The sequence below is a fragment of the Ambystoma mexicanum genome, chromosome 1p (genome assembly GCF_040938575.1).
Source record: "Ambystoma mexicanum isolate Mex_15411 chromosome 1p, UKY_AmexF1_1, whole genome shotgun sequence".
Taxonomy (NCBI): domain Eukaryota; kingdom Metazoa; phylum Chordata; class Amphibia; order Caudata; family Ambystomatidae; genus Ambystoma; species Ambystoma mexicanum.
The window spans coordinates 634445804-634465099 of NC_090921.1; positions in this window are offsets into that span (position 1 = coordinate 634445804).

Consider the following 19296-nt stretch of genomic DNA (forward strand, 5'->3'; position numbering starts at 1 on the left):
CTCCAAATAGCATTTAGAGTAGAATAGTATCCATTTCGGACTATGTAATTTCTTTTCGCAAGTTGCAGTTATAGCATGTTTTTTTCTGCTGTTGTCTCTGTTACGATCATCACAAGACATTCCATCTCGGTGTCCTCGGTCATTTGACAACATCCTTGTGTTTAAAAGCGTCTGTACAGTGTAGAAATGTTTGACCATAGCACATAAAGTGGCCCTTGATTTAATTGTGCCACAATTAATGCTTTGTTGTAATGTGTCTGTCTTTTCATATCTCCATGGCATGCTGTTCAGGATGTTTGTTTGCATGTAGGAGGTAACGTGTGCCCAGAGTATGGGATGCCGTGTGCTTTCCCTGCACTACTCTAAATTCTTTAATACACAGTTAAGAACCCTCCCAATGGTATCTATTTTGCCAACCTCTGAAGCCTAAAAAGTAGATCCACGCAGGAATGACATGTGGCCAACTTTGCATCAGACCTGCAGATGAAATGGCCTGCTGTAAACCAGTTTAATAGTATCCGCTACAGAGTGGCATTTGCTTTCTGACTTTGAAAACATTCTGACATTTAATTGCTCATCTTACTACAGCTGGTAAGCTAGCTACAGGCGGTTTTGATCGCTGCTAAGTGTGTGTGTTTGATCTGCAGGTTCATCCTTGCAAGGCCTACTCAGCCTTTCATCCTTCTGAGGTTGATAAATGAGTACCAACACAGGTTGGGTGATCTTGTTTGTATATTTGTTCTATATAAAGTGCTAAAATAACACATTATCATTTGGCCTTGGACATCTGCTTACGTTCGCAGTAATTTGGGACTATAAACACTGATATTAATGATACATATGATGATCCATTCTTGTATGAAATGTATATCACATCATAGTGATATTGTAACCATATTTTTGTATTGTACTTAGACAATGCTTTGTGATGCCACTTCCCGTTTTGTCATGGGGTTAAAGGTAGTGTTCCATCGCTTCCTGTGATGTCACTTTGGGGTGGGGTCAAATGACATCACTTCCTGTGTCATCAGAGGTCAAGGGTTGTGTGATGTTACTTACGCTACCACAGGCATTGTGGTGAAATGACGTCCCTTTTCTTCATACCGTCACATAAAACATCCTCTGCATAAATACACCTTTAACTGCTTTTACTCACCCTCTGTGTCATTCCCCTCACGTCCAAACAGATATAGATTATTTTTATCATTATTTCAAAATGTGTCTTCTAATTCTCAAGTCAAATTTATCAATCATTAATTGTCACCAAAATACATTCCCTCAATCTCGCATTTTAGCATAACTCAATGTGTGTATATATTTATTTATTTTGATGTTTGCATAGCTCTTTAATCGAAAGCACTTTACATGAATGTTACCCTTGCCCAGTCAAAATTAAAACCAACTCTTCCTTCTGTGTCATACTTGCAAACTAGCTCAATCCATCTTCCTAAAAACCCAAATACATTCTTCTCATATTTACACTATTGGTCCAGGGGGTGGGACATAGCCCTAATGGCGTAGTCACCTGTCTGTTCATGAAAGAGCGAGGGAACAGGCTGCTCCTCTACATTCCATTGTTACTGTGGCTTTCCGATGATTAACTGTCATGGAAAGGGGAAGGGTCAAAGATATCAAAGACTGTCCAACATTGAGTTACTAGTGTGTCAATGAGGCAAACCTTTTGGCATGTAAAGATGGGAGATTGATGGTATGTGGGGAGGGACACACAACCTTTCGTTTTTGTTTGGGTTTAAAGGCATGGTCTAGTAAAAAAATGTATTGTCCCTACGGGTCGGCCATGTTTTTTTAAGCCTAAGTGGCTCGATTTTAGAAAACTTTCCTATGGACCTTACCCGAGTTTCCGTCCATTAAACGCACGCGAAAACAAGCACCAGGGAGCTGCCATTTTCTGATAATCCTATCTTTTCCCCCATCGCCCTGGCTGACCTGCTTTTGCGGCACTAAATCAATTCCCCCGCCCCTGAGCCTGTCATCAGCAGACTCGTACCGCCCATTTCCCAACGCCAAAGCACGTCTCGTGTCAACATTCGCTGCGCTTCAGCTAATGACGTGTTGCCATGGAAATGGCAGGACGCCTCTTTCCTCAATAAGTATAAACAGACCGTTTCACAACACACAGCAGCAGATTTTCGATTCCATTCCTCTCTCTGTGTTACTTTGAGTATTCTGTGACTCGTTTCAGTGCTCTGGTCAGCTACCTTTGCCGCTTGTAGCCCGTGTGAACACCTGTACCATCTCGGTAAATTATTTTACTCTGTTTACCACACAATGGCTACAATAATGCCCTCCATGTACGAGCCCGAGTATACCGAGGAGGAACTACTGGAAAGGGAAGCACGCGAAAACGATGGGGATTCGGACGGCAGTTGGCAGGACGAATCAACAGATGAAGAGCCTGGGCCTAGTCGAATGTACGGCGTCTCCACCTGGTGCACATGCAATCGGTGCAAGCTAATGCCAACTGAGGATGAGAACTGCTGCTGCCGAGAAAACTCGGGATGCCTGGCCTACATTTCGGAAGGCGAGACACGACCGCAATGCATCACCGAGCTGCCAGACTTCAGGGCAGCCTGCCTCACACGGGCCGTGTTGAGAATAATGATGGTGCTTATGCACGAACTTCGTGCAACTGTTCGTCCTCGTAATCCGAGTAACGAGTAAGTATACTCTGCTTGTCATGCCACTCCTATTTCATGTTCTTCTACTATATCCAAAATTACATCTACATATCATTGTAACGCATGTAAGTCGTTCAATAGTGTGCATTGTCTAGATAGCATTTGTCCGTGCAGAATGCCATTAGTTACAAGAATTGTCATTGACAACAAACGTTTATTAAACTGATCTTGGTCATTTAAAAACAGTTTGTTTCATTCCTTTTCACAGGTGGTACAGGCTGGTGGCCTATCGTTCCTTTACATGGTGGCTCCACGGGAGGCTTGGACACCGCGTTCGAAGAGTGATACCCGCCTGTGCCGTTCGTGCCATTAGAGAAACGTTCCCGAGTGACAGCGGTCAGTACAGGGGATTTCCCCTACTGTGCTGCAACCTGACCTGTATAATCTTTAAAGTCTTGTATTTTTGTGTCATGAAAATAAGATACAAAATAAAACACCACATATATTTTAACAACGTTTGTTTCGATTTTTTAAATGAATCAAGTGTGTCTCCATTCAAGGATGGACGTCAGACATCTGTGCTCCGAATGGGTGAAGGTCTGGTCGCTGTGAAGCAGGGTGGTCACTATCTATCTAAGCTAACATAACATATTCTCGATAATGCATGCACTAAATAACACTTGTTCAAAGTCTTTCAGTAGGTTATGTCTCTATAAAAGTCACACATATATCTATACTAAAAATTACCATTGGATTATACAGGCCTTAGGGTCTTGACCACTATAATACACCGGTTGAAGTGTGGGTCTGTGCTCACAAGAATCTCCGGTATGTGGCATTTGTTATTGATAAGCAACGATATACTATCATTGATATAAAGGCGATATACTATATATTGATATAAAGGCGGTTCGCGCCAGTGGATGAGCGCTGGCATGGGGGCTGTCAGGGGCGCGAAAGGCCAAGGTGCCAAACTACATGTACACTTCAAAAGGTGTCCCACGCCAAGGGGCCATCGGTCACATGGTCTCCTCAGACCCCGTGTCTCCAGCCAGGCCTCCCCTTGAAGCAGGCCGCCCCCCTGCAATCCACATAAGTGTGTCTCCATTCAGCAGTCTTCCTGTGCCTTATCTGCACGCCCCAGGGCCATCCATCCCACCCCCCTGTATCAAAGGCGGTTCGCGCCGGTGGATTCGCGCTGGCAAGGGGGGCTGTGACGGGCGCAAACGGCCAAGGTGCCAAACTACATGTACACTTCAAAAGGTGTCCCACGCCAAGGGGCCATTGTTCACATGGTCTCCTCAGACCCTGTGTCTCCAGCCAGGCCTCCCCTTAAAGCAGGCCTCCCCCCTGCAATCCACATAAGTGTGTCTCCATTCAGCAGTCTTCCTGTGCCTTATCTGCACACCCCAGGGCCATCCATCCCACCCCCCTGTATCAAAGGCGGTTCGCGCCAGTGGATGCGCGCTGGCATGGGGGGCTGTGACGGGCGCAAACGGCCAAGGTGCCAAACTACATGTACACTTCAAAAGGTGTCCCACGCCAAGGGGCCATTGTTCACATGGTATCCTCAGACCCTGCGTCTCCAGCCAGGCCTCCCCTTGAAGCAGGCCGCCCCCCTGCAATCCACATAAGTGTGTCTCCATTCAGCAGTCTTCCTCTGCCTTATCTGCACGCCCCAGGGCCATCCATCCCACCCCCCTGTATCAAAGGCGGTTCACGCCGGTGGATGCACGCTGGCATGGGGGGCTGTCAGGGGCGCGAAAGGTCATGGTGCCAAACTACATGTACACTTCAAAAGGTGTCCCACGCCAAGGGGCCAGCGGTCACATGGCCTCCTCAGACCCTGTGTCTCCAGCCAGGCCTCCCCTGAGGCAGGCCACCCCCCTGCAATCCATATAAGTGTGTCTCCATTCAGCAGTCTTCCTGTGCCTTATCTGCACGCCCCAGACCCATCCATCCCACCCCCCTGTATCAAAGGCGGTTCGCGCCGGTGGATGTGCACTGGCATGGGGGGCTGTGACGGGCGCAAACGGCCAAGGTGCCAAACTACATGTACACTTCAAAAGGTGTCCCACGCCAAGGGGCCATCGGTCACATGGCCTCCTCAGACCCTGTGTCTCCAGCCAGGCCTCCCCTTGAAGCAGGCCGCCCCCCTAAGACCACGACATACATATGTCATTCATTCACAAACACACCCCTGTTTCTAATACTTTATAAACCACTTGATATGTCATGAGAACATCTTTGTGCTTTGCAAGTCAACTCCTGAACGTGTTACCTGGCAACCACTGAGATCTACGCTAATCTGCTCGTCGTCGTGCTATCAGTGAACTTCTGTGACCGCTTAGAGCAAACCCATCAGTGTGCTACCTGTGGCCACCCACCTATTCTCCTGCAACATACTGCTCTGCTTGCTGAATCCAACTGTTTGTTGGTCAAGGTAAGGCCATGTATCCTAGTCATATTTCGCAGATTTTTAAATTTCTATCTATTTGCGAGTTGAGTACACAATAGTGCTAGGTTCATTGGTCTCATTGCTATTGACTTGAGTTTCCATTGCTATGCTATCAATAGATCTATTTATTTTCATCTGTGTCTATTGTCATCGAATTGCACCCTTCGGGTGTCCAGTCTATAATGTAAGCATGTTTCCTTCTCGTGCAATACAGAACATCCAAGGGATGAGTCACATGTTCAGTTTTTAGTCACATAATTTATACATTTCTGCAACTTATGCAAATACTAAGCCGCACATAATGAACTGGTATAGTTCCTGCGACCAAAACAAACCTTGCATTGATCATTGTAAGATTCATTTACTTTTGTATCAAATCTTTATTCTTGAAGATTGTATAATAATGTTGATATTTACTTTTCAGATTTATCAACAATTCCTGCCTGTTCGATTAGCGGTTGCCCTTCGAAGACCCATGCTAAATCTGAAGGCACTACAATGCATGTATTCCCGAAAACTGTTGATCGAATAAGAGAATGGGTCAGACATTGCGGATATCCACTGGATGAGCTGGAAAGTAGAGTCCAACAAGTCTTACAGGACAAGAGGGGTGATCGATACCGCATCTGCAGCCGGCACTTTTCCTTGGACATGTACACAACATCTTGGGTAACAAAGAAGAATAAACGGCGAACGACACAGAAATTGCTCGAAAACGCTATTCCCACTCTATTCGTCCACATTCCGCCACCGGTGAGTCAAGAGTCCGGATTTAGCTTTAGGCCTTGCGGTAGTGTGTAGGTATCCGAACGGATTAATTGATATTGTAGGTGTTCTATCCCTTGTAATAATTTCGATATTGATATGAGTGTATAGTTTTTTGAATAATGACATTTACCAATATATTCTTTTTCGATTTCATAACCCACAAATGCAATGTATATATATGGGAACAGGGAACTGTGCTGTATTGAGCATTTTACAAGTATTCTGTCGCCTTACATGGCTATTTTTAATATTGGCATTTCATTATCAATCATTAATTTACCTTTACAACTTCTTGACTATCCCTTGAATCTGAGGCAAGAACATTCTACATCCTTGACGTGGTCGCAGTTATCAACCACTTCTAGCGCGTATCAGGTAATCTTACTAGGCTAATCCGCTACAGACTTGTTTTATGCATGTCAAGTAATATTTTTATTTTATCGTGTAATCATTTCACCGAATGTTTGGTTAGTGCTTTCCAATTGATATACACCTTAGTTATCGTCCATTGGTGTTTGTTTTCAGTTATAATTAGTGTTATCCATACTAATGCAAGTACTGTCTTTCAGGGAGATGCTGAAGCATCCGCCACATCTACAACATTTCTAGATGTTCTTCAACAGCAGGAGGTATGGATACTGACAGCTCCATCGAGCGTCATCATCATAGCTGGAATTCTTGTCGTTTGATTGTTCTACACAATGTTTCATTCGTGGTTAGCCGTTGATATGTACCTGTGCTGTCGACCCCAGGTGTGTGTTATGTTTTCACTATTGTAATCCTCACTAATGCAAGTACTATGTTTCAGGCAGTTGATGGAGCGTCAACCCCTGCACTTGATGCAGAGCCTGACATTCAAGTAAATCCAGGGGAAGTGGAAGCAGGACCATGTGTATACGAATTGGCGCAACAGCTTTCGGAAGTGCGCACTACATTTGCAACATCCATAGATATTCTTCAGCAGCACGAGGTATGGATAATGACAGCTCCATCATGCGTGATCATATAACGTGATTCCATTTGCTATACTTTCTTCCCTATTAACGCAAGTGCTGTGTTTCAGGGAGACGACGAAGCTTCCACTACAATCACAACATCCAATTTAGATGATGCAGATGTAAATAAATCGGAGAAATAAGTTGATGAAATGTGATCATATTTAGATTTTCCTTGATTCTTTTGGACAATGCATCATTTGCGGTTATCTCTTTATATGTACCTGTGCGTTCGACCCCAAGTGTGTGTTATGTTTACAATATTGAAAACCATACTAATCCAAGTACTGTGTTTCAGGGAGACGACGGAGCTTCCACCACAATCACAACATCTCATTTAGATGATGCAGATGTAAAGGAATCGTTGAAATCAGTCGATGAAATGTGATCATATTTGGATTTTCCTTGATTCTTTTGGACAATGCATCATTTGTGGTTATTTCTTTATATGTACCTGTGCCGTCGACCCCAAGTGTGTGTTGTGTTTCCAATATTGAAAAGCATACTAATGCAAGTACTGTGTTTCAGGGAGATGCGGATGCCTCCTCTCCAATACAACCATTCATGGCAGTCCATGCAGAGCCAGAGGTATGGATACTGACAGTTCCATCGAAATAGATCATCACTGGTCGAATACTTGTCGTTTGATTGTTGCACAAAATGTTTAAATCGTGTTTGGCTATTGAGATGTACCTGTGTGTTCGTCCTCACGTGTGTTTTATGCTAACAATATTTTGATACATAGTAATGAAAGTACTATGTTTCAGGGAGACGATGGAGCCTCATTCCGTGCTGTCTATGCGGATACAGAAAATATAGTCGTTGCAGCGCAAGAGGAAGGGAGGACATGCGGAAACGAATCGGAGCTACAGCGTGCAGATGTTGAAGGTTCGAGTCAAAAAAGTTGCAAAGAAAAAAAAACAAAAAAAGGTTAGTTACAAACAGTTCATAACTTGAAAAAAATGTTTGTGCTGGGGACTATTTTATGTTTTTTTCCAGTCAATTCTACTACACTCAATCTTGTGTTTAAACTGAACATCCCTTTTCCAATCTCTCCTCCAGTTACCTGTGGGTGTCAGAACTATACACACACAGACAGTGAAGCGAATGAGAGATGTGGCTTGCCAGACCGTGTACACTCTGGAGGAACTATTAATTGAGGCGAGGCGTGTTCAGGCTCGAGATGCTCATGTCCAATGGCCAGAACATGAATTAACTGTGTTTGGAGACTACAGCAAAGTTGCATTCGACCATAGCTACAGTGCGACCGCACCACCACAAGAAGATGTTATTGGGCCTCATTACGACTCAGGCGGTAAGGGGTTTACGCTGGCGTAAACAGCGCCGACCCTTACCGCCTGAGTACGAGGTCCCTTAGCGCCATGGCGGATTTAACACCTGCTTTTAGCAGGTGTTAAAATCCATGGCGCTAAGGGACCATGGAGTTAATTACGCCACCGTAATTTACGGTGGCGTAATTAACACCTTCCCCACTCCCATTATGCCCTATGGGGCAAAAATGGGAATGGGGAAGGGTAAATGGGGATTGGGGACTTACCGCCCCGCCAACCTCGGAATGGGGCGGTAAGTCCGCCAACCACCATGGCGTAAACGTAGTTTACGCCATGGTGGTAAAGTCACGGCCCAGGCGGTAACTTACCGCCTGGGTCGTAATGAGGCCCCTTGAATGTATTGAAGATAGCTCTGAAGTAGTTGCAGATCAATTTACACAATCTACACCCGCCAAAAATTTGCCACCAAAAAACCTGTCGACATTGTTGTGTTCTCCCATCAATGTTGAAGTAATAGATGTCGAAATGACAGAGAATGAACCAGCCGCAGCATCCATGGACGCATCAGAACTTCATATCAGCGATATTACTTTCCAATGTGTTGAAATCTCCACAACGTCACAGGCTGAAACAACGTTGACGCAGGATGACAGTCTAATGAAAGAGAGCAAATACATTGTATTCGACAGTTTTTTGATGGAAATTATAAGTATGCTGAAATGTGTGCATTCCATTAGAGGGAAAGTATGTGGGAAGCCATTGATTAATGTGACTCGTCAAATAAAAGGCAGTAACGTCAAAATAAATGCCGCCTGTAGATTAAATCATAGGTTCTCATGGTCTGCACAACCGATGCTGGGGAAACTGCCAGCAGACAATCTACTGTGTGCAGCTGCATCACTTTTTAGTGGCTCCAGTTTTAGAAAGTTAGAGGCTTTCTTTCAGTTTGTGGGACTCCATTTCATTTCTAAAGCGCTGTACTACATATACCAACATGATTATCTGTTTCCGGCCATTAGTGATGCTTGGAAAATTGAACAATTGTCTCTAGTAAGTACATTCGAAGGCAAACCATTCATGCTAGCCGGTGATGGACAGTGCGACAGCCCTGGATTTTCTGCCAAGTACTGCACCTACCACTTTCAGGACATGGATAGTAAGAAAATTGTGAGTTTGGTGGTCGTGCAGGTAACACAATGTACATCGTCAGTGGCCATGGAGAAACTAGGATTTATAAAATCAGTGGAATATCTACAATCAAGGGGAATGCACATCAACCTAATAGCCACGGATAGACACGTTTCAATTGCCAAGACAATGAGAGAGCAGTTCCCACATATTAAACATCAATTTGACGTATGGCATCTTTCTAAATCAATCAATAAGAAAATCTCGGCTGCAGGGAAAAAAAAGGTTTTGAAAGTATTTTGCAGTGGTCACATTCAATCACCAACCATCTTTGGTGGAGCCCAAAAACTTGTGAGGGATCAGTGGAAATACTTCTTGAAAAATGGCGGTCACTGATGCACCACTGTACCAACGTTCACCGCTGGACAGCAAATGAACATTTCCACCAATGTGAACATGGCCCTTTGTCCCCAGAGGGGGCACGGAAGAAGAAGTGGTTGATTCCATCTTCACCGACACACAAAGCCATTGAGAAGATTGTTTTCGACAAAACTCTATCAAGAGATTTGAGAGGACTGACAGAATTCTGTCACACAGGAGATTTGGAGGTGTTCCACAATATGTGCCTAAAGTACAGGCCAAAGCGCTTGCATTTTAGCTTTCGGGGCATGAAACATCGCACTCTACTAGCGGTCTTGGCCCATAACAGCAATGTCGGATGTGAACAATCTAGGACTAGGGGTAAAGTAAGGATGCCTCGCTACACTAAGGTGTTTTCAAAACAAAGTAAGCAATGGGTGATCAAACCAGTCTATGATGAAATGCAGTTCGACTTTGTGAAAGGCCTTATTGTTGCTGTGTTAGAGAAGCACAGATATGGAATTTTGGACGTTTCTGTGCAGAGCAGTGATCCATTTCCACCGAACATTGTGACTGTGCCAAGCCCACCCGAAGCACAGCTGATTGTGAAGTACAAATCCCGGTTTAAATAATTGCAATATGATTGTCTTTTTGTAAATAAATGTTATTGTACAGTGTACCTGTAAACCTAACCCCTACCTTCACCATCATGGGTGGCGAACAAGCTGGGTGTCATCTTTGAATTCTCTCTATTCACCTCACATATGTGTATGTATATATTTTTCTCATGTCTCATCCCATGTAAATGTAAATGCTGCACACTGTTAACGGAGGGGAGGCTTGCGTATTGCAAATAATAAAACAAACAAACAAACAATAAATCTCACTTTTAACTCAACTCCTGTGGTACTTTATACTTTCCCTGACCTTCCGCAAAAAATTAAATGTCTCAATTTGGGCTGCAAAGCTCGCAGACAACGGGGACAAAATTGGGGCATTTAGAACGCGCCAGCCAAGCGGGCCGTGGCATTTGGGAGAGAAGCCAGTTCGCATTTGCACATTGAGGCGCACTACATAGACGGAGTCTAAACTTCAAGTTCTCACAGATGCCTATACTACGTGATGTTGCAAATAAAGAATGCGAAGGACAGCGTCCAGATGAGGCCCACAAGTCGCACTGGAAGTATAAGGGTGTATTGTTTTTTGACCTTGAGACAGGGACCATGCCGAAAGAACTACATTTGAAGGGAGTGCGCAATAACGTAAGAGACGAGGTGTCCAGTCAACTGGTCGACTGCAATTTGGTCGACTGCAATTTGGTCGACACCATTTGGTCGAATGCCAAATGGTCGAATTTTTTTTTTTTTAATATATATGTGTTTTGTGGGTTTTCGTGTTGGGAAAAAAATAAAAAAGAAATAAAAGGTGGTTGGGGTGGGGGGACCCCCCCAAAAAAAACCAAAAAATGGGTAAAAAAAAAAATAAAAAAAATTCGACCATTTGGCATTCGACCAAATGGTGTCGACCAAATTGTCTGTCGACCAAATTTTTTCGACCATTTGACTGGTAACCAAGAGACGATCAGGCAGAAAATTCAGAAACTAGACTGAGTTTCATTTTAGTTCAGTATACGAAAAACCGTTGTCAAGAGCACGGTCCGTTTTACAGACTGCATTACGAAGAGACACAATGGAAATTTCAAATATAATGTAAGTAAATCTTTACACGCTTTTATACCGGAATGAAGATTTAATGAATGGATGCATGAATAAATGAATGAATGAAGAGCTAGGAAAAGCAAGTAAAACGTGTTCGTAGTGGGCACATGGGCATGCAGGTCCACTGGTCTCACCGATCTCGGTCCTTGGCCCAGCCACTTTTCGCTGCACTGCCTACCTGCACTACGGGACTGTCTCTGTATCCTTCAGCCCCTTCTCCCGGCATTTACCTTGCACTTGCCACCAGCTGGCCCTATTATTTAATTTGTATTCAACTAACCATGTACAGCCCTTCCCCATGCGCGATCAGAAAGACACCTGGCCTAGTAGGATAGTTGTCTGTCTGCCCTTGTTCCCCATCTGCCTCGTCACGCCTAGAAACACTTGAGTATAGGCGCGTTACAAATGCCATATCATATATCATATCATTCCTCACGCATGTAGACCAACTGTCGTTTATCATTGTGTGTTTGCCTCGATTTATCTTGTTACTTTTCGCATTGATTTTAGAGATGAACATACTCCATTGAACTATGCTTGCAAGCAAATAGTTTCTGATTGGCCGTAATAAATAAAATGAGTAATATTAATGAAGTTCGGCTAGTGAGACTAATTATAATTTTTTTGTTTTCATAACAGGTATTTGATCCCATTCTGCCACTGCCATCTGTTTGAGACACCGGCGGATGGATTCTTCAGCAGACACCTGCAGCTTCGTGTCAACAACTGGAGCATGATCACCATATTATGGGACGATCGCCAAGGGCCCACATGCCCTTACGCTGTACTAGTGGCTAGGAGCAACATATCAGGCTGGACTAGTGCCTAGTTGAGGGAACAGCCTTGCGGTTCACCGTGCTTCCAAAGTGATTCTTTTTACGAAAATGAACACCCTGTGTACCATAAAGGAACAGCGCGTGACTCAAGATGAAACGGAACAGTTATTGCGGATACAGATAAAAGAAAATAAATGGCTTTCGGAGGTCACATGGCAATTGCTGAATATTCTCTAAACATTGAATGTCAAATAAATGTACCAAATGTACCGTGTTGCTGTTTCATTTTAAAGTACAGTTTCATATTCCGAATTGTGGTGCGCTGTGTTGTGAGTTGATCTGTGTTGGTTTCCGGGTTCTGTGTGGAGTCGCGCAGAAGACGACTGGGCGCGTTTGCCTACGCAGCACAGTAACGTCACGGAGAGAGGCGGGGAATATGAATGTTTTGATAATGTCAGGCTCAGGGGCGGGGGAATTGATTTAGTGCCGCAAAAGCAGGTCAGCCAGGGCGATGGGGGAAAAGATAGGATTATCAGAAAATGGCGGCTCCCTGGTGCTTGTTTTCGCGTGCGTTTAATGGATGAAAACTCGGGTAAGGTCCATAGGAAGGTTTTCTAAAATCGAGCCACTTAGGCTTAAAAAAACATGGCCGACCCGTAGGGACAATAAAAAATTTTACTAGACCATGCCTTTAACTTGATGAGCTCCCACTGCCATACTAGTCTATGGACATTCACACCCACTACCTGCCCATCCCTGACCAAAAACACAACTCTGGAAGTTGAATGTCATTGGTATTGTTAAGCAGTCTTCTAAAAGGTAATGGCTTTAATTATAGTTGTAAACCAGCTCCCTGTGTATTATTTATTGAACATGTTTATAAAGAGCGAACAAGGCATGAGTCTGTACAATAAAAACATATACAGTAGTCAACATGTACAATAGACAACATGTATCAAAATAGTGCAAAGGCCCAACACACAAGAAGCAATAATAATAAAAATATCTTAACCAAGTGCCTTCAGCCACTTGATTTGTAAGCAATGTGGGTGTCCTTGCACTGAAAAACAAGTATTGGCAAAGCCGACCATTTTGGCTCTAGCACAGTGTGAGGAGCCAGGAATGAGATGCGGACACAGAGGACTCATGGTTTGGATTATTAACTTGTTTTCAAAACAATAAAGGGGTTGGAAAATGCCTCACTATCCCTAATCCAGGAGGTATTGCCCTACCTCAACCAGAAACGAATGGGTCGGTCCTTTGTGAAGATGTCCAAAGCAAAATATGTACTGTGTCCAAAATCCTATTCTGGCCCTCGCACTTTAAAACTAATTCTAAGGTGCAAAGGGTGTTGGATCTCATGGTGCACAGATGTTCGACTTCAACAAAAAGATTAAAGAATCCAACCAAAAGTTCCAAGTGGATGATGTTCACCGTAATGGGGGATTGCTTCCTTCCCCAGGTTTCTCAACAACAAAAAGTTCCAACAAAGAATAATCAAAATCCTTCAGTTCCGGGGGAATAACTTCCTTCACCAGGTTTCTCCTTATGTTTCGAAACAGTTCAAAATCCTAAGGGCATGTAACTTTCAATGTATTATCTTCTTTACAGTATTTCAACTTGGCTGTGAGACCTAGGCTCGCAGGTCAACTGGTATATTCTCCTGCTAGGCTCTCTCTTGCGCTTCAACATAACAATCTCAAGGGCATGGATCTTCCTTAAGAGTCTCCTTCTTTTATACACACTTGATTGTGCCTGGTATACTCTCCTCTATGGACTTTCACAGAGTTACTTACAAACACTTGTCTTCACCTGGTGCACTCTCCGGCCAGGACTTTCCTATAATGACTTTTAAACCAAACATTTCACTTGTCCTGGTGTACTCCCAGCAAGGACCTTTCCTTTCATACATGAAACAATATTTGTCCAATATTGTGTATCTTTCCCTGCTCAATAATGTTAGTTTCTTTAATAGCTATTTTATTCATGCACGGGGATTTAGCCCCTTTTCCCAGTTTGTGTATATTTATTTGCCTTTCTTGCTTAATTCTGTCCCTCTCAGAATGTGGGCTCAATGACCCCTTTTTGGCATGGTTTACAAGTATGTTAGCCTCTTCACATGACTCTCATCTTCTTTCCATGAAGCGGTGCACTCTTTCAGGTCACCCAGTAACCCTTCCGACTACCTGTTCTTACCAGGTGTCTGTCATATTTTGATTTTTTTCACGCATCTCTGATTTGATTTCCTTCTGGTTGCTGACTTGGAGTTTGTCCCGTCAATCGCTTTGCTGTGCCTTTCGGTTCCTGCTGCTTTGCGCTTTCAGTTGTCAAGCCTTCTGCACTCCAGTTTCCTCTCTGCCACCTGGGTATGCTGGGTGTCCCACTTCTCAGCGTACTGGTCAGTTTCGGTGCAGCCCTGCATCTGCAGCTCACTTCTCTTGCTGCCAGCTGTGCTGCTTTTAAAGTTTTCGGCAATATTGAATAACCTCATACAACTATACCACTGTGTAGGCTTACTGATTTGGTGTCTTGTCTCAGTGGCTATTATAGCCTTCCTTTTATGATGTTGGGGAGGTTGGCCTGACATTTTACTGGGAGTTTTCATTACTGCTGCTTGCCTCTTCCTCGTTCCAGTAGGTGATGTCTTGGCTTTTGTGTCAGGTTGGAGAACACTAACAATAGGTCTGGCAAGGGTATCTGGGCGAGTGTTCCAGGTAGCCATTAAGGCATGCAGTATGGAGGGAACATCTGCAAATGGAATTGTAGGTATGTGACTTTCACCAATTATGTTGTATCATTCCTCCGAGAGCTGCCTTCCCCCAGGTGGTCCTCCCTTGTATTGCCACCTACAGGGTCAGGATCAGGTAGTGACTGCAGTCCCCTGGTCACATAGGGAGAGACTACCTCAGGGAAAGAAGTAATGACATAAACAGACTCATCACAACAGTCATTAGCTAGGCATTTGGCAGGTACAGCCATAATTTGCCATCTTATAGCCCGGTAGTACCATTAAGGAAGTGTCGGAAAATTGCTTATTGCATGCTGTGATTAATACAATGTGATTATTCCAAAGACCCTGGCCTGGGACCCTTCTTATAAGGCCAGGGAAAGGCAGACACTTCCTGATCCTGACCCTGTGGTGGGGGGATTCTGCGGGAGGATCACATGGGAGGTCACTTGGGAAATTGGGAGAACACATTACATTTTCCTAATGACTCCACAGTCTTGATTGCCTATTGTAAAATTGAGGAATTTAAAATAAAAAGACGCCCAAACAATGGGGACTTCAAGTCCCATAATACCTCCGGTACTAGGACGAGGAATCGGGGCTTGGAGGCTCAGAGATGCATGTGCAGTCTATTGTTTCTAATGACCCACATCTGAGACGGACTTTTGATTATTTAAGGTCCCTTCAGGTGCAGGCCATTAGAAATCATGGTGGAAGCCGTGGCAAAGTAGCTAGAGAAGCAGTGAGCAGCCATGCATGCAGACAGAGCTGAGTGTCGCGGTTTATTGTATGGCAACGCCCAAATCTTGGAGCTCCTTCCCCCACCATGAATGTGTCGCACATGAAAGCTCTTTGGATTTTCTATTAGGTTCTTTTTTTGATACGGCCTCCAACCAATCTCGCACACAACCTCAACAAATACCCCGTGCCACAATGGACTAGGAACCAAGTCGGCGTGTGTTAATACGATATTTATTTATTCAGGCAAATCAGGACCAACAGATTACAGCAGCCACCAATATTGTAGCAACACAAAGACAAAATCTCCTTTTTGGGAAAGTGCCAATAAGGATATGACACCAGACTGTGTAGTTGAAATATCTACCTTTTACATCACCCCTCGCCCCCAATGCAAGCAAAGAACAGTTCCAAGCACACAATAAAAATTAACAGAGTTATGCTTTTCTCCCAGCACCCCTCACCCCCCAGACATCCACTAGGCTTGACTGTTTTGAATGAAAGGAATGGGCAGGGAGTAGGAATGCGTATGTGGTGCTCACAGAAACAATATGGGAGACAGAAAGGAAAGGGGAAACTTTGTTTTGCAAAGCACAATGGTAAAATGGCTTTTAAAATTATTTATCACAACTGCTATGGGAAAGAATAGAAAGAAGGGAATTTCTTTTTCTTACACTTAAAATGATAGGCAGGGCTTTGGGGAATAATAGTCAGCACACAATGGGAAAATCGGATTTTGGAAGACTTGATTGCAAAAGCAACAGAGGAGACAGAAATGCAATGGGGAAAATGTGTGCTGCTACACCTGACAATAACACCCAGTGCTTTAGGTTTATTATGGAATGGGAAAATCGATTTTGGGATGCTTAACATAAGGGTAATGTGAGAAAGAAAATGGAAATGGAAATTCGTTTTTCAGAGCACAGTGGCACAGTGACAATTTCGTTTTTACACCCTGCGCACACACATGGAAGCAGGGCTTGGGGTTTAATTCTTTTGGCAAATCTCTGACTATACCAGCTCACAACACACTGGGAACAGATTGTTGGATTTGAATGCCACCAATACAGATCCCGTGAATTCAATCGGGGAATGAATTGATTTACTTTGAGAAATAGGCTAAGAATCTATACAGGCGAATGGGGATTTTTCAAGGGGACAATAACTAAAATACACAGGCAAGTAGGGGATTCTTCAATTGGGAATATCGAAGACAATGCTGAAAGAATACAGGGCTTATGCGATCTATGTCTTGGGGTATTTTTACTTACAGGAGAGGTCTGGACTGGACATCAGATAGCGTCAGGGCACCACTGCTGGGACAACCAAAAGGGTCAGTCAAGGGTCTCCAATCTTTCCTTCCAAGGACCCAAAGCAGTTTCTATGTCTCCTGTCTCCACTCCAAGATTAGGCCTCCCTCTGCTGGCATGTTTCTCCAGATTTCGACAGCAGATCACCTCATCGGATTAGTGGAAAAAAGGCCTGCTCTGAGGCAAGTTGGCTTATTTATAGTGCAGAGGACATCACAATGTGTCATGATTCTCGCCAAAGGGATTGGCAAACCTCCACTACCCCACTCCCACCTGTGTGCCGACAGGAAAAGGAAATGTGGGAATGCTTTAGAACACTAGAGGAGGAGAGCACTTCATCATCTCAATTTGACAGGGGGTTCGGCCTGAATTAAGAGCTAAAAATCTCACCACATGGCAAGTACCCTTAGTTTTAACATCTTGACAGATATGAATATATTTCTGAAAGCTACATGTGAAGGCGAATCACATAAAACTAGTCAGAAGTCTGTAGGTCATTCCTGTGCATAGATACCTTTTTTCTTAATTTACTCTGGAACTATATCAGTGAAAAATATGGCACTTTATGTGCTTTATATAGATCCTACTTGGCGTGCTGGTAAACACAAGGAGGGCCACATCACCTTTTCATGAATATCTTTAGTTGTGTTGATCCCACCAAAATCGTTTTGGCATGGTCAGAAGGAGTGTACTGTCATCTTTCCAAAAATCCTACAATGACTGTGGTGCAATGAATATTGTCAATTTTACGCGATAAAATAAATTTCTCCCATTGTAGTCAATGTGCAATCTCAATCCTCATCTGGCTAGGCCCCCACCCTGCTGGAGCACATGATGCCAGCAGAGGGTCTGTGTTTAGATTAGCTACCCATTCCAAGGGCTAATGACTGTGCTAATGCACATTTTTATTGAGGCTTGTGACCTGGGGTCACAAAGGCCGTAGAACAGACCCACTCTTATCTAGTCCACCCCATGTCTCCCATCTCAAAAGTAATTATTTTCTTGTATTTTTTAAGGTGGGCACTGACAATTAAAGCAGCCAGACCTCTCTCTCCCAGGCAACAGGGAGGGGAGGTGGGTTTCACATTTTGAAGAAATCATCATCCCGGCCCCTTGCAGCAAACAACCTGTAACACCTTATAAAGTTTCAAAATAACATGTGTGTTGCTTTGAAATTATCCATGTAACTGATGATAGGCAGAAACCATGTTCATACTTTGAAAGCTTGGCAAGCATTTTTTTAGCATATTTTTAGTGTAGAAGGAGAAATTGTATTACAAGCATTTGTTTATTTTACATTAAAAAATGCTCTGTTTCACTGCAGCTGCTTCAACACACAATTCTGACATCCCATTGAGGGTTCTGTGCAATGCTGTTTCGTAGGAATATTGGTACAGCTTTTTATGGATTTGACAAACATTTGATTTCCATGTGTCTTTTGCTTTCTTTTTGAAAGGCAGTTTGTATCTCTCCATATTTTGCAATTTTAGCACATTTCCTTTCCTCTTGATTTGAATGCACACAGCCTGGCACATTTATTTCTCGCATCCAGGGGTTATTTCACCCCACATGAGTAGTGAAGACGCCGGGACCGCCGCTGTTGATACAGTGGGAAATGTTGCAGAGCGTGTGATAGGATTAAGACGCTCAAACTGTAGAGATTGCTCAGCAGAAAGGATTTAGGTGATTGGCTGCCTTTTAGAAGAAGGAATTTCCCGCTCTCTGCTCGTCTCTCTGACAGCTGGCGAGCATCAGATAAACCCAGGACCAAAGCAGGCTCCTTTTGGGAGAGACGCGGGACACAGAAATTAAACTGGAGCTGTCAAAGAAGCCGCTGCTGCGACCCCATTCAGTCATTGCGATCGAAGAGCACAGACGTGCAATGAAAGACTGGTGAGTTGGCCTATGAAAGTTAACCCCGGAGCGCTCCGTGAGACACTGCATGCTGAGTATAATTACTTTAAATGCTAAACAAATGAAAGAGAGCATCTTTGTTACATGTAAAAAGGACCCAAGAGGAAGAAGTTAGTTGTTTTGATTGCTGAACTAATGAGAAAAAGCATAATTGCAACTATCCATATGTAAAGCAGAACCAAAAAAGAGATTTATAACAATCATTGCCAAAGCCAAGGGCAGGCAGGATAAAAGTAAACTACTACTATCATTGCCAAAGCCAAGAAAAGGCAATAGTGAATCCTAAAGGTAACAGACATTGCCAAATCCAAGAGAGAGTGGTCATTGCCAAAATCCAGGAGGTGCAATATTGAAACCTTGCTACATCCATCATTGCCAAAGTCAAGAGGGGGCAATATTGAAGAGCAATACCAACAAACCTTGGCTAAGCTATAATAGAAAAAGGGGGAACAGTTGGACATATGGCAAATGA